Source organism: Artemia franciscana, chromosome 1, assembly GCF_032884065.1.
Source record: "Artemia franciscana chromosome 1, ASM3288406v1, whole genome shotgun sequence".
NCBI lineage: Eukaryota > Metazoa > Arthropoda > Branchiopoda > Anostraca > Artemiidae > Artemia > Artemia franciscana.
In genome coordinates, this window is record NC_088863.1 from 26,972,517 (window position 1) to 26,988,272 (window position 15,756).

A 15,756-nucleotide genomic window follows, 5' to 3' on the forward strand; every position below is an offset into this window, starting at 1 on the left:
ACTGGACTAGCTACTCCTAACGTGAAGACAGAGTTGCATCACTTTATATATAGAATTACAAAGACAAACAATTATCAGCATAAAAATGATAAGAAGGTTCTTAAATAACTTTATTCGTATACCATCAACAACCGGACCAGTACCGGTTGTTTTTCTTAAATACCAACTTAGTAAGTCTCTTGGCCATTCACATCACCCACTTTGTTATCGAAACACACACACTTCAAAACAAGGAAATTGATTCTTATCTTTTCGTTTTCATCCTTTTAGAACGGAAACCTTTCAAACTTAATTTTCACTCGAAATTTTGTTCATCGGGTTAATTATAAATTCATTTGTTTAGCTCGCTAGCAACTGAAAACAATCTTTTTTAATGTTATTGTCTGAGTAACTAATTTGATTTTAGCGTTGGTAATTTAAACTTAAAATTTGAAAGAGGACGAACAAAATTTTTCAAAAGAATGTAAGGACCGACATTATAATTTAAAACGAACATAAATTAGCCTATTACGTGAGGGAGGTTGCTCCATAATGCTTTCTTATTATGAATAGGCAAATAGGCCTAAGTGCTTCTGAAAGTGTTTAAACGAGGATTCTATTTTTCGTTCGGGGGAGGGGGGTATTTACCCCTGGAAAATACCCCCATGGTTGATTGATCTCCAATCACTTTTTACTTATAAAAAAAGTACTAGGTCTACTTCTTTCAGCACAAAAGTTTTTCTGTTTTTCTTAAGTGAGAAAAAACCAAGAAGTGTGGGCATTTGGACGTAACCGTACCGGCTTCGCTCTCCTTGGGGGAGTTGGGGGAGGGGTTCAGTGATTTGGTGCTTCTGGACGAGCTAGGACGATGAAAATTGGTAGGCGTGTCAGGGAGCTGCACAAATTGACTTGATATAGTCGTTTTCCCAGATTCGACCATCTGGGGGGCTAAAGGGAGAGAAAAAATTAGAAAAATTAGGTATTTATAACTTATGAGTTGGTGATTGGATCTTAGAGAATTTTGATATTTAGAAGGACACCGTGACTCAGAGCTCTTATTTTAAATCCTGACTAATAGAAAGTAAATGTATGAGGTAAATGTAAATGAGGTAAATAGAAAGTAAATGTATGAGGTAAATGTAAGGTAAAAATTATTAATTTAAGTTTGGATTATTGTGGTGTCACGAAAATGACACCATCAGATTCAGCGTGTCAGAAAACCCTACAATAGAAGTTTCAAGCTCCTATCTACAAAAATGTGGAATTTTGTATTTTTTGCCAGAAGACGAATCACGGGTGCGTGTTTTTTTTTTTTTTTTCCAGGGGTCATCGTATCGACCAAGTGGTCCTAAAATGTCGCAAGAAGGCTCTTTCTAACGGAAATGAAAAGTTCTTGTGCCCTTCTTAAGTGACCAAAAAAATTGGATGGCACCTAGGCCCCCTCCAACGCTCATTTTTTCCCCAAAGTCAACGGATCAAAATTTTGAGATAGCCAATTCGATCAGCATAGTCGAAAACCTTAATAAATATGTCTTTGGGATGACTTACTCCCCCTCAGTCCCCAGGAGAGGGGCTGCAAGTTACAAACTTTGACCAGTGTTTATACACAGTAATGGTTATTGGGAAGTGTACAGTTTTTCAGGGGGACTATTTTGGGTTGGGGGGAGGTTGAGGGGAGGGGGATATATGAGAGGATCTTTCTTTGGAGGAATATGTCACAGGGAAGAGAAATTCAATGAAGGGGGCGCAGGATTTTCTAGCATTATTATAAAAAATCAATGAAAAAATAAATATGAAGAAGTTTTTTCAACTGAAAGTAAGGGATAGCATTAAAACTTAAAACGAACAGAGATTATTACATATATGAGGGGTTCATCTCCTCCTAGATACCTCGCTCTTTACGCTAAAGTATTTTTAGTAATTTCAACTATTTATTTTACGGCCTTTCTGATTCAGGGGTCATTCTTAAAGAGTTGGGACAAAATTTAAGCTTTAGTGTAAAGAGTGAGGTATTAACGAAGGGATAAACCCCCTCATATATGGAATAAAAATATAAAAATATAAAAGTTCATTATGCAAGTTAATTCTTAAGTTACGTATATTTTTTACTAATAAAAATGTTCGATAAAAATTAAAAGTTCTAGTTGCCAAAAAATTGGAGGGTAATTAGGCCTCCTCCCCCACCCCTTATTTCTCAAAATTGTCTGATCAAAACTAAGAGAAAGCCATTTAGCCAAAAAAAGAATTAATATGCAAATTTCATTTTCATAATTTATGTGCGGAGAGCCAAAATCAAACATGCATTAATTCAAAAATGTTCAGAAATTAAATATAAAAAACTAGTTTGTTCCCTTCTCGGATACGTTCGGATACGTACGGATACGTTCTCTTTGGGGGAGCTGGGGGTTATTAATTTGGAAAAATTAGAAAAATTGAGGTATTTTTAACTGGATCTTAGTGAAATTTGATATTTAGAAGGAACTCATGTCCTAGAGCTCTTATTTCAAATCCTGACCAAATCTGTTGATATTAGGGGGAGACCGGAATTCTTGGAAAACGCTTATAAATGTCGTAGATACGTGACTGACGTGACCGGACTGGATCCACTCTCTTTGGGGGAGTTAGGTGATGGGGTTCAGTGCTTTGGCGAGTTTGGTGCTTCTGGACATGCTAGGACGATGAAAATTGGTAGACGTGTCAGGGAACAGTACAAATTGATTTGATTTCCTTGATTCCCCGATTCGGCCATATGGAGGCTGAAGGGAGGGGAAAAATTAGAAAAATTGAGGTATTTTTAACGTACGAGTAGGTGATAGGATCTTAATGAATTTTGATATTTCGGACCTCGTGACTCAGAGCTCTTATTTTAAATCCCAACCGGCATTAAGCCTCTGATTTTCCTTTTAAAACAATCTATTGATTCTTAGACTTTTGCTAGAGCTCATGCCATATGAGCTCTTGGCTCTTCCGACCTTGTCACAAGTGCCATATGAGCTCTTAGCTCTTGTTTTCATGTGTATCCCAAAATGACCAGTAAATTCAAGAAAAAATTTCAAGAGAATTCAAGAGATCCAATGAATTAAAATCGAATAGTTGCTGACGTCAAACCATGGCTAATCAATCAGTTCGTGGTAACGAACTGTAGTAAGGAGTGACCCGGGCCAATAGTAGCCGAAACTAAAAAACTGAGTTTTTATAACAATAGTTACATCAAAAGAATTGCATTTTAATGCTGATTTTAAATACATAAGTTTTATCAAGTTTAGACTTACCCATCAAAAGTTACGAGTTTGAGAAAATTTACTTTATTTTAGAAAATAGGGGGAAGTACCACTTAAAAGTCATAGAATCTTAACGAAAATCAAACCATCAGATTTAGCGTATCAGAAAACTCTACAGAAGAAGTTTCAAGATCCTACCTACAAAATGTGGAATTTTGTATATTTTGCCACAAGACAGATCACGGACGCGTGTTTCTCTTTTTTTTTGTTTTTTTTTTTTTTCCCCAGGGGTGATCGTATCGACCCAGAAGTCCTAGAATGTTGCGAGAGGGCTCATTCTAACGGAAATTAAATTCTAACGGAATTAAGTGCCCAAAAATATCGGAGGACACCTAGGCTCCCTCCCACGCGAACTTACCTTGGAGTAATTTTTCATGGTGGAAGAAAATTTCCATGAAGGATTTTTTGCATTAAAAAAGAAAAAATAAATATGAAAAAGTTGTTTCAACTGAAAGTAAGGACCAGCATTAAAACTTAAAATGTTTATGTTAAATTGTAAATGTAAATGTAAAATTGTAAAATTAATTACTTCAAAATAATGTAAAATTAATTAATGTCTTAAAATGTAAAATTATTACGCACATGAGGGGTTCACTTTCTCCTAATACCTTGCTCTTTACGCTAAAGTAATCAACTATTTATTCTACGGCCTTTGTGATTCAGGGGTCATTCTTAAGGAATTGGGACAAAATTTAAGCTTTAGTGTAAAGAGAGAGGTATTGACGAGTGGGCGAACCCCCTCATATACGTATACGAATATAGAAGCTCGTTTCGTAAGTTAATTCGTAAGTTACGAATATTTTTACTAATAAAAATGTTCGTAAAATTAAAAGTTCTAGTTGCCTTTTTAAGTAACCAAAAAACTGGAGGGTAACTAGGTCTACTCCCCCGCTCCTTTCTTCTCAGAATAGTCCAATCAAAACTATGAGAAAATCATTTAGCCAAAAATATAAATTAATATGCAAATTTTGTTCTAATTATTCATGTGCGGAGAGCCAAAACCAAAACATGCATTAATTCAAAAACGTTCAGAAATTAAATAAAAAATAAGTTATTTTTAACTGAAAGTAAGGAGCGACATTAAAACTTAAAACGAATAGAAATTACTCCGTATATGAAAGGGGCTGTTCCCTGCTCAACACCCCACTCTTTACGTTAAAGTTTTTTCTTACTGTTAAAAAATGGAGCTGAGAGAAAGTCAAACTTCTGAAGTTTATTCATGTAAGCCTCCTCGCCTCAAAGCTGCTCAGTCTTCAAATGAGAGCTATATCTTCTGAACAGGGGCGGATCCAAGGAGGCTACGGGGGTGCAACCCCCATGCCATGGTGTTGGATCTGTGGTTGGAACTGCTTGCTCTAGTTTGGATCTGGACGAAAGTGATTTTTTTTTTAAATTGATTTTTAATAGTTGAGTTTTTCAGAAATTTGTCAATATTAAGACTGTTTCTTTTTGCAAACAAGTTTGAAACAAGATATTAATCACTTTGTATGGTCTCTGTTAGATTTCACCATTGTTGTATACCGTCAAAAAGTGTTTAATTAAATTTGCGGGTTTTGCGTATTACCGCAAAACCCAACTGCGAGGCAAAAATGTCACAACGGGACTGAAAAGCAAAATATTTTCTTCTTTTTATTGTCAAAAATTTGTTTTTGAGTCTTGCTATGGCACTGAGGCAAAGAAATTGATAGGCCTATCATTACTTTTTTGGCAGTCTGTTTTGGATTTTTGGGTTTGCTTTCGTGTGAAGTGTGGTGGCTTTTACAACAGAGCCTAGTTGTTTTTTAGGGGATTTGTATAATAGAAAGTAAATGCATGAGAAGTACAAAAATTATTAATTTAAGTTTTGGATTTTTGTGAGGAAATGGTGGCCACTTTACTGCCTATTTTCATCCAATTAAAGATCTGCATTATATGACATATCACCTCCTCTGTTCATCCTAAAACATTAAAATAAAGGCGAAACTCGTTTAGCACTTCTACCATTTCCAATACCTACGACGCATAATTGTCGAGGTTCGCTTTAAATTGCGGGTATTTCTTTGTTCGCAAGTTTATCTAAGTGATCGTAGACCTCTTGAAATGAAACAGATTAACAATAGCTCGTTGTCATTCCCGTTCATTCTACTGAGTTATAGATCTCATTATAAATTCATTTGTTTTGCTGGCTAGCAACTGAAAACAATCTTTTTTAATTTTAGTGTTGTCTGAGTAATTAATTAAATTTTAGCGATTGCAATTCAAACTTACAATTTGAAAGAGAGAACGGAGAACAATTTTTTCAAAAGGAAGTAAGGACCAACATTAGATTTTAAAACGAACATATATTAGCATATTACGTGAGGGGGGTTGCTCCAAATTGCTCCCTTATAGGGGGGTTGCTCCTAATAGGCTAATAAGCCTAAGCGTTTCTGAAAGTGTTTAAACAATGATTCTATTTTCTGTTCAGGGGGGGGGGGAGTATTTACACCCAGAAATTACTTCCATGACTCATAGATCTCCAATCACTTTTGACTTTAAGTTCTTCATAAAATTTTCAATAGAGAAAATTTCTGTGAGAGAAATTTTTCATTGGGGAGAGGGGGATTTCCCGAAAATATTTGCCACACATTGGGGTCCCTCGTGATCTTAAAAAGGGTCATAACTTAAGTGAAAACAGGTATTTCTTCAAATGTAAGTATGCAAAAGGAGTAGGCTATTTTGAGGTGGAATCGTAGCTTATGCAAAAAAAAATTCTGGAAGAAATCCAACCCTAGAATTTTTTTTATAAGAATGGTCCAATCAAAATTTCGAGAATATTATTCTGCTTTCTATGGCTGTAATGAAAGATTAAGATGGCTAGGGCACGCTTTGCGGAAGAAGGATGACATATTACCGAAGATTGTTATTTTTGACCGACCGTCTAGGGCTAAACAGAAAGCTGGTCATCTGCGGGTGGGGTGGGAGATTTCATAAAGACATATTTAAATGAAATGGGAATTTTCTGGGAGAGTGTAAAGAGGGAAGCTTTGAATAGATTGGGATGGAAGAGGACTGAGCTTAGCCGTGTCGACCTAAGGCGACTTGGTGCTGCGGTAATTTGTTAGTAATAGAAGTATTATTCTGTTCAGAATAGTTGAAAAGCCAAACAACTATACCTTTCAAGATACCCCGATCCTCCTGGGAATTGGTCTAAGTTACAAAATTTGCCTTTTTGCCTACGTTGTCTATTATAGGGAAGTATACATACATTTTTTGAGTAGGGAGATTTTCTGCTAGTGAAATTTTTCACGGGGAGAATTTCCCATGTGAGGCAAGTTTCTAGGGGGTAAATTTCTCATGAGAAATTTTACAACAGGGGAATTTGCTAGAATTCTTATACAAAGTTTAACCATAAAGAGCGGGGCGTTGAGGGAGGGACAATCCCTTTCATATACATGTTATATGGTTTTAAGATATATTAATTTTGTTTTAAGCATCTGAAATTCATTCATGTAAGCATCTTCACCTCAAAGCAGCCCAGTCTTCAAATAACAGCTAGATTTTTCAATCTGAACAGGGGCGGATCCAATAAGGGCGAGGGGCGCACCCCCATGACATGGTGTTGAATTTGTGGTTGGGACTGCTTGCTCTGGTTTTGGTCAGGACGAAAGTAAATTTTCTTTGTAATTGATTTTTAATAGTTGAGTTTTTCACAAATTTTTCAATATTAAGACCGTTTCTTTTAAAAAAAAAGTGAAACAAAACTTTAGTCACTTTTTGTGGTCTTTGTTAGATTTTACTAATGTCACATACCGCCAAAACGTATTTAATTAAATTTAGGTTTATCAACAGAATCTGTTCCTATTACCGCAAAAGCCAACTGCAAGGCGAAAATCTTCATTTCATAATAACAAGGAGGAGAAATCTAAAATCCTAACTTCTTTAGGCTGTCAAAATGATATTTCAGGATTGTGCTGTCACAATGGGACTGAAAAGGAAAATATTTAGTTCTTTTTACTGTCAAAAAATTTTGTTTTTGAGTCTTGGCACTGAGAAAAAGAAATTGATAGGCCTATCATTACTTTTTTGGCAGTCTGTTTTGGTTTTTTGTGTTGCTTTTTTTTTTGCCAAGAGGGGTGGCTTTTACAACATAACCTAGTTGTTTTTTAGGGGATTTGTATAATAGAAAGTAATTGTATGAAAAGTGCAAACATTATTAATTTAAGTTTTGATTTTTTGTGAGGAAATGGTGGCCACTTTACTGCCTATTTTCATCCAATTAAAGCCCTGCATTATATGACATATCACCTCCTCTTTTCATCCTAAAACATTAAAATAAAGGCGAAACTCTTTAGTACTTTAGACCATTTCCACTACCTACCTACAACGCATAATTGTCGATGTTATTTTTAAATTGTGGGTATTTCTTTGTTTGCAAGTTTATCCAAGCAACCTATTATGCACCCCCCCCCCCAAAGAAAATCCTGGATCCACTATTTTCTCTCTGAAAAACCAATTTAAAATAACAAATCTCAAACCATTAAGGTCAATCTCCTAGGTTGAAAGCAAATTCTATTTCCAATAACATTGAAATACGTTACGAGATTTCCTCCTCTCTCATTGGCTTAATTGCTCCTTGAGGGTTGTACCAGAATATCTAAAGACTGTTGAATTTCCCTGAACATTAAGACCGGATTTAAAGGGAATTTAGATTTTTCACATGTCTAATTGGTAACAGCTGACCATTTGAATTTGGTTGATTACAAGTCAGATAACAGTTTAGCATTTGAATTTTCACGATGGGCAGAAAAAAAATACAAAAACAAAAAAGGGACGGGAAAACCTGAGACATTAGTAAGTTCTATCTCAACGTTATAGTAGAATGTATTACTTTTATTCATTTACAAGTTACTATTTCAAACAGTTCGTGGTAAAAAACTGTAGTAAGAAGCGACTAGGCTCAATAGTGACCAAAACTCTAAAAAACAAAGTTTTGATACAAATAGTTACATCAAAAGAATTGCATTTTAATACTAATTTTAAATATATAAGTTTCATAAAGTATAGTTTTACCGGTCAAAAGTTACGAGCCTGAGAAAATGTGCCTTATTTTAGAAAATAGGCGGAAATACCCTCTAAAAGTCAAAGAATCTTAAAAAAATCACACCATCAGAGTCAGCATATCCGAGAAACCTACTGTAGAAGTTTCAAGCCCCTATCATAAAAATGGTGGAGTTTTGTATTTTTGCCAGAAGACAGATAACGGGTGCGTATTTTTTTGTTTTGTTTTTTTTTGTTTTTTTCCTCAGGGGTGATCGTATCAACCTAGTTGTCCTAGAATGTCGCAAGAGGGTTCATTCTAACGTAAATTAAAAGTTATAGTGTCCTTTTTAAGTGACCAAAAAATTGGAAAGCACCGAGACCCCCTCCAACACACATTTTTCTCCAAGGTCACCGGATCAAAATTTTGAGATAGCCATTGTGTTTAACTTAGTCAAAAACCTAATAACTATGTCTTTGGGGATGACTAAATCCACCACAGTTCCCGGGGGAGGGGCGGCAACTTATAAACTTTGACCATTGTTACACATAATAGTTGTTAATTATGAAGTGTACAGACGTTTGGGGGGGACTTTTTTTGTGTTGGGTTTAGGGTGGGTTGGGAGGGGGGGGCAGGTTAAGTGGGAGGATCTTTCCATGCAGGAATTTTTCATGAGGGAAGAGAATTTCCATGAAGGGGTCGTAGGATTTTCTAGCATCATTTACAAAAAGACAATGAGAAAATTATTTTTTTTTTCAACTGGAAGTAATGATCAACATTAAAACTTAAAACGAACATAAAATATTACTTATATAAGGGGGTTCATCTCTTCCACAATACCTTGCTCTTTACGCTAAAGTATTTTTAGTAACTCTAACTAGTTATTCTACGGCCTTTGTGATTCAAGGGTCATTCTGAAAGATTTAGGACAAAATTCAAGCTTTATTGTAAAGAACGAGGTATTGACGAGGGGGCAAACCCCCTCACAATAAAAATATACAATTATATAAGTTCGTTGCATAAGCTAATTCGTAAGGTACGTATGTATATTACTAACAAAAACGTTTGTAAAAAAATAAAACAAATCTAGTTGTATTTTTAAGTAACCAAAAATTGGGAGGTAACTAGGCCTCCTCTCCCACCCCCTTTTTTTACCGAAATCGTCCGATCAAAACTATGAGAAAACCATTTAGCTTGTAATTAACATAAAAATTGCTTCTCCAGACTAAACATCCGTATGATATATGGGTAGATTATTGCAAAATATATCGTGCGAAGAGTATGTTCCGGCAGAATATGCTTCAATCTTTTGAGGATGCCAACTCCAAGTGCAACTTTGGTGGAGATAATGTCGCTATGATGCTTCTACGATAGATTAAAATCAATATGGAAGCCGAGGTACCGCTGTGATATAGCTTGTAAAATAGGTTTTTCACCAAATAGAACTTTACTAAATACATCAACAGAATCACCCACTCCACAGAATGTCAGTAAAAAATTTTCTTTACATTCACACACAGCAAACTTAAACTCGTAAACATCTCTAATCTTTTGAGAGTAATAAGAGCTTTTGCTATTAAATTATCTGCAGATTTTGCAAATTTTGTTAGCAATAATGTTAGTAATATATGTATCCTTTAGATAAACGTGCATCATGTTCACGTAAACTAAATAAAGTAAAGGGCCCAGCACAGACATTTTGCTATTTATAATGTTAGACATCGTCGTATGAGTGTCTACACCAGGTAACTACTTTAACCCATGAAATACAAGGCTATCAAGCATGGACTCTTGATCATAATTATCAAGCTTTTTTTCTATTCGACCAATTCTCTCCTACAAATTTTCAATTTGAAATCTCAGACTACCTAGTAGAGCCTGCTCAATTTTTGCAAACTATGGATTAAACTCGAGCGTGATTGAATCATAAACCTGGCTGATTATCAGTTCAGTACCTTCTTTTTTCAGTGAATTTGGATCATTGAACTTTTCAGTAACTGAAAGTAAATGAATGTAAGGAGCAACATTAAAACTTAAAACGAACAGAAATTACTCCGTATATATAGGGGCTTTTCCTCCTAACGCCCCGCTCTTTACGCTAAAGTTTGACTCTTTCTATTAACTTTATTTTTAAAACAGTAAGAAACTTTAGCGTAAAGAGTGAGGCGTTGAGGAGGAAAAGCCCCTTTCATATGCGGAGTAATTTCTGTTCGTTTTAAGCTTTAATGTTGCTCCTTACTTTCATTTAAAAAAGCTTGTTTTTTTTTTTATTTAATTTCTGGACGTTTTTGAATTAATTCATGTTTTGATCTTGGCTCTCCGCACATAATAATTAAAGCGAAATTTGCACATGAATTAATTGCAATTAATCGGAATATTTTGAGAAAAAGGAGCGAGGGAGGAGGCCTAGTTGCACTCCAAGTTTTTGATCACTTAAAAAGCAACTAGAACTTTTAATTTTTTACATATGTTTTCATTGGTAAAAAATATTCGTAATTACGAATGAACTTACGCAACGAACTTCTATATCCGTATGTTTTTATTGCGTATATGAGGGGGTTCAACCCTCGTCGATACCTCGCTCTTTACATTAAAGCTTAGATTTTGTCCCAATTCCTTAAGAATGACCTCTGAATCACAAAGACCGTAGAATAAATAGTTGAAATTACTAAAAATACTTTAGCGTAAAGAGTGAGGTATAACGAGAAGGTAAACCCCTGATATGCATAATAATTTTTGTTCGTTTTAAATGCTGCTCCTTACTTTCAGTAGAAACAAACTTTTCATATTTATTTTTTCATTGTTTTTTCAAATAATGCTCGAAAATCCTGCGCCACCTTAATTGAAATTCACTTCCTCCATGAGAGGTTTCTCCATGGAAATATCCTCCCATGTAACCCTCTCCCTCAAATCTCCCCCCTAAACCAAAAAAATCCCCCTGAAAACGTCTGTACACTTCCCAGTAGCCATTGCTATATGTAAACATAGGTCAAAGTTTGTGACTTGCAGCCCCTCCCACGGGGACTGCGGGGGAGTGAGACGTCCCTAAAGACATAGTTATTAGGTTTTTCGACGATGGTGAATAAAATGGCTATCGCAGAATTTTGATCCGGTGACTTTTGGGAAAAAATTAGTGTGGGAGGGGGAGTAGGTGCCCTCCAATTTTTTGGTCACTTAAAAAGGGCACTAGAATTTTTAATTTCCATAAAAATTAGCCTTCTTGCGACATTCTAGGACCACTCAGTCGATAAGATCACCCCTGAAAAAAAAAGGAAAAACAGAAAAAAAAACAAAAAAAAAACAAATAAACACGCATCCGTGATCTGTCTTCTGGCAAAAAAATGCGAAATTTCACATTTTTGTAGATAGGAGCTTGAAACTTCTACACTCTGGTTCTTTGATACGCTGAATCTGATGGTGTTAAGATTGTATGACTTTTAGGGGGTGTTTCCCCCTATTTTCTAAAATGAGGCAAATTTTCTCAGGCTCGTAACTTTCGATGGGTATAACTGGTCTTGATGAAACTTATATATTTAAAATCAGCATTAAAATGCGATTCTTTTGATGTAACTATTGGTATCAAAATTCCATTTTTTAGAGTTTCGGTTACTATTGAGCCGGGTTGCTCCTTACTACAGTTTGTTACCACGAACTGTTTGATTGGTTATATTTTCCAGCAGATGACTTCCTGTTTTCTCCAGCTGGGCTTCAGTTGTAGCTAATTGTTCGTAAATCAGGGCGATACTTGAAGACACCGAGTTAGACCCTAATTTATCTCTTGCTTCCAGGGCTTAAAAGGTCTTAGAAAAAGTTTCGTAAATTTCTGTGGTATTAGCAAGTTTATGTGGCACTTTGTATTTACAAAGTGACATATAGTGATCGTAAATTCTGTCAGTCTGTCTGTCTGTCTTTCCCTGTTTTGCTAGTTTAGGCACTTCCAGATAAGCTTGGACGATGAAATTTGGCAGGCGTATCAGGAACCAGACTAGATTAAATTAGAAATAGTCATTTTCCCAATTCGATCATCTGTGGGGAGTGGGGAGACGGTTAATTCAGAAAAAAGACCGGTTTGAAACTTGGAGGAAAAAATGAGAACAAATCCTAGATACGTGATTGACATATTCGGGACGGGTCCGCTCTATTTGGAGAAGTAGGGAGGAGGGTTAATTGTGAAAAATGAGAAAAATCAGTACCAGACAAGATTAAATTAGAAATAGTCATTTATCCGACTCGACCGTCTGTAGGGGGGGGGGGGGTGGAGGGACGGTTAATTCGAAAAAATGAGGTATTTTTAAGTTACGAAGGAGTGATCGAATCTTAATGAAATCTCATATTTAGAAGGATCTTGCAACTCAGATCTTTTATTTTAGATCTGGCTGAATCCAGTTTTATTGGGGGGAGTTGTGGGGGGGGCCCCACAATAAGCACACATCCAAGATACGTAACCGACGTAACTGGACCAGATCCACACTCTTTGGGAGAGTTGGGGGGAGGGTAACTTGGAAAAATTAGAAAAATGAGGTATTTGTAATTTATGGACGGGTGATAAGATCTTAATGAAACTTCATATTTAGAACGATCTTGTGCTTCAGCACTCTTGTTACAAACCCTGACAAGATCCGGTGACAGTAGCCAGAGGCGGAGGGGGAAACCAAAAATCTTGGAAAATGATTAGAGTGAAGATATCGGGATAAAACTTGGTGGGTAGAATAAGCAAATATCGTAGATACGAGATTGACGTAACTGGACGGATCCACTCTCTTTGGGGGAGTTGGGGAGGGGAAGGGTTAATTCTGACAAATTAGAAAAAATGAGGTATTTTTAACTTAGGAAAGAGTCATCAGATATCAATGAAATTTGATGTTTGGAAGGATATCGTGTCTCATAGCTCTTATTTTAAATTCCGAACGGATCCGGTGATATTGGGGGGAAACTGGAAGGGCAAAAATTATGGGAAACGCATAGAGTGGGGGGATTGGAATGAAACTTGGTGGTAAAAACCATCGTAAGTCCTAGATATGAGATTGACGCAACTGGAACGGATCTGCTCTCTTCGGGAGAGTTGGGAGGAGGAGGGTTAATTCTGAAAAATAAAAAAATAAGGTATTTTCAACTTACGAAGGAGAGATTGGACCTTATTGAAATTTGATATTTCCAAGGATATCATGTCTCAGAAAACACTTAGAGTATAGGGGTCGTGATGAAACTTGATGGTAAAAATAAGTACAAGTCCTAGAAACGGGATTGACATAGCCGGAACGGATCTGCACTCTTTAGGGGATTTGGGGGGGGGGAGGGGGAGTTTTAATTCTAAAAAATACACAAAATTAGGTGTTTTAACTTATGAAAGAGCGATCGTACCTTAATGAAATTTCATATTTAGAAGGACCTCGAAAACCAGATCCCCCATTTTAAATCCCTACCAGATCCAGTGTCATTAGGGGGGGGGGCGGAAATATTGGAAAACGCTTAAAGCGGAGAGATCAGGATGAAACTTGGTGGAGCGAATAAGCACACGTCCAAGATAGGTGACTGACATAACCGGCTCGGATCTGCTCTCTTTGGTGGATTGGGGGGGGGGGAGTAATTCGGTAAAATTATAAAAAATGAGGTATTTGTAACTTGCGAACGGGTGTTCAGATCTTAATGAAATTTGATATTTAGAAGGATCTTGTGCTTTAAAACTCTCATTTTAAATCCCGACCGGCATTAAGCCTTTGATTTTCCTCTTAAAGCAAGCTATTGATTCTTAGAATTTTACTAGAGCTCACATCACATGAGCTCTTGGCTCTTCTTGAGCTCGTCACAAGTGCCATATGAGCTCTTAGCTCTTGTTTTTGACGAATAGTATATAAATATAAGTAGATTCAAAAATTTATTAAATACCCCTAAGAGGTTTCCTTCCTCCCTTACCTGTATTTATGACCCCAGGGCAAGATTGCCCAATGTTTATTATGCACCTTCAGGAACATATGACTTTAACTCCGTAAAGCAAAGTGTATGATTACCGCGGTTCCAAACCGGGGTAATCAGTCATTTATGAACGAGCCTATAAATCGTCAACTATATAAGATGTTGGGGAAAAACCAAAATATTCTAAGATACGGCACTATTGGGAATAAAATGAGATCCCGTGGAACTAAAATGGACGAATATCCTACAACTTTAGATAAAAAAAATAATTTTCGTATATTTTATAGGCCTACAATCGGCGTTTCTTTACTTTTAAGAGCCAATAATGTTTAAAATAATATGTTAAAGAATAACGTTCTTTTTTTAAAATAATATTCATACATTTTATAGGCCTACAATCGTTATTTCTTTACCTTTAAAGGCCGACAATGTTTAAAATAATGTGTTTTTAAGAATAATGTTCTTTTTAAGAATAACTTTCTTTTTAAAAATAATGTTCATACATTTTAAAGGCCTACAATCAGTGTTTCTTTACTTTTAAAGGCCAATAATGTTTAAAATAATGTGTCTTTAAGAATATTGTTCTTTTTAAAAATAAAGTTCATACACTTTATAGGCGTACAATCGGTGTTTCTTTACTTTTAAAGGCCAATAATGTTTAAAATGATGTGTTTTTAAGAATAATGTTCTTTTTAAGAATAATGTTCTTTTTAAAAATAAAGTTCATACATTTTATAGGTCTACAATCGGTGTTTCTTTACTTTTAAAGGCCAATAATGTTTAAAATGATTTGTTTTTAAGAATAATGTTCTTTTTAAAAATAATATTCATACATTTTATAGGTCTACAATCGGTGTTTCTTTACTTTTAAAGGCCAATAATGTTTAAAATGATTTGTTTTTAAGAATAATGTTCTTTTTAAAAATAATATTCATACATTTTATAGGTCTACAATCGTCGTTTCTTTACTTTTAAAGGCTAATAATGTTTAAAATGATTTGTTTTTAAGAATAATGTTCTTTTTAAAAATAATATTCATACATTTTATAGGTCTACAATCGGTGTTTCTTTACTTTTAAAGGCCAATAATGTTTAAAATGATGTGTTTTTAAGAATGATGTTCTTTTTAAAAATAATGTTCATACATTTTATAGGCCTACAATCGGTGTTTCTTTACTTTTAAAGGCCAATAATTTTATCTGCTTTGTAACAGCCGTGTAACCTAACAAATTCCCATTCGTATGAGGTGTTAAAAATGATATTGCCTCAAGGTGTTGTTGCCAATTATACCTGTTTTCAACTTCCTTTTAAATCTGGTCGTAATAATAAGGAGATGTCAACATTCTTAATGATATTCTGGCATACCCCTTAAGGAGTGCTTAAGCCAATGAGAAAGGAGAAAATCTTGAATACTAAGAATTATTGCTAAAAATCATCTCTCATAACTACAAACTTAAGAATCTTTGGGATCATTAATCAGTATAAGATCTACAAAATGACACAAAAATCAAGGCTGTATGATTAGTACAACTCTTTTAAATAGTAAAGGAAGAATATCTTAAATGGCAAATTTTAAAGGAAACT

General features: G+C 35.3%; 1 protein-coding gene across 2 annotated transcripts in view; it reads left to right on the forward strand.

The window, feature by feature from the left end:
• LOC136027704 (uncharacterized) overlaps positions 1–15,756 on the forward strand; it is an 84,963-nt gene that overhangs the window by 9,277 nt on the left and 59,930 nt on the right. The window lies entirely within an intron of this gene.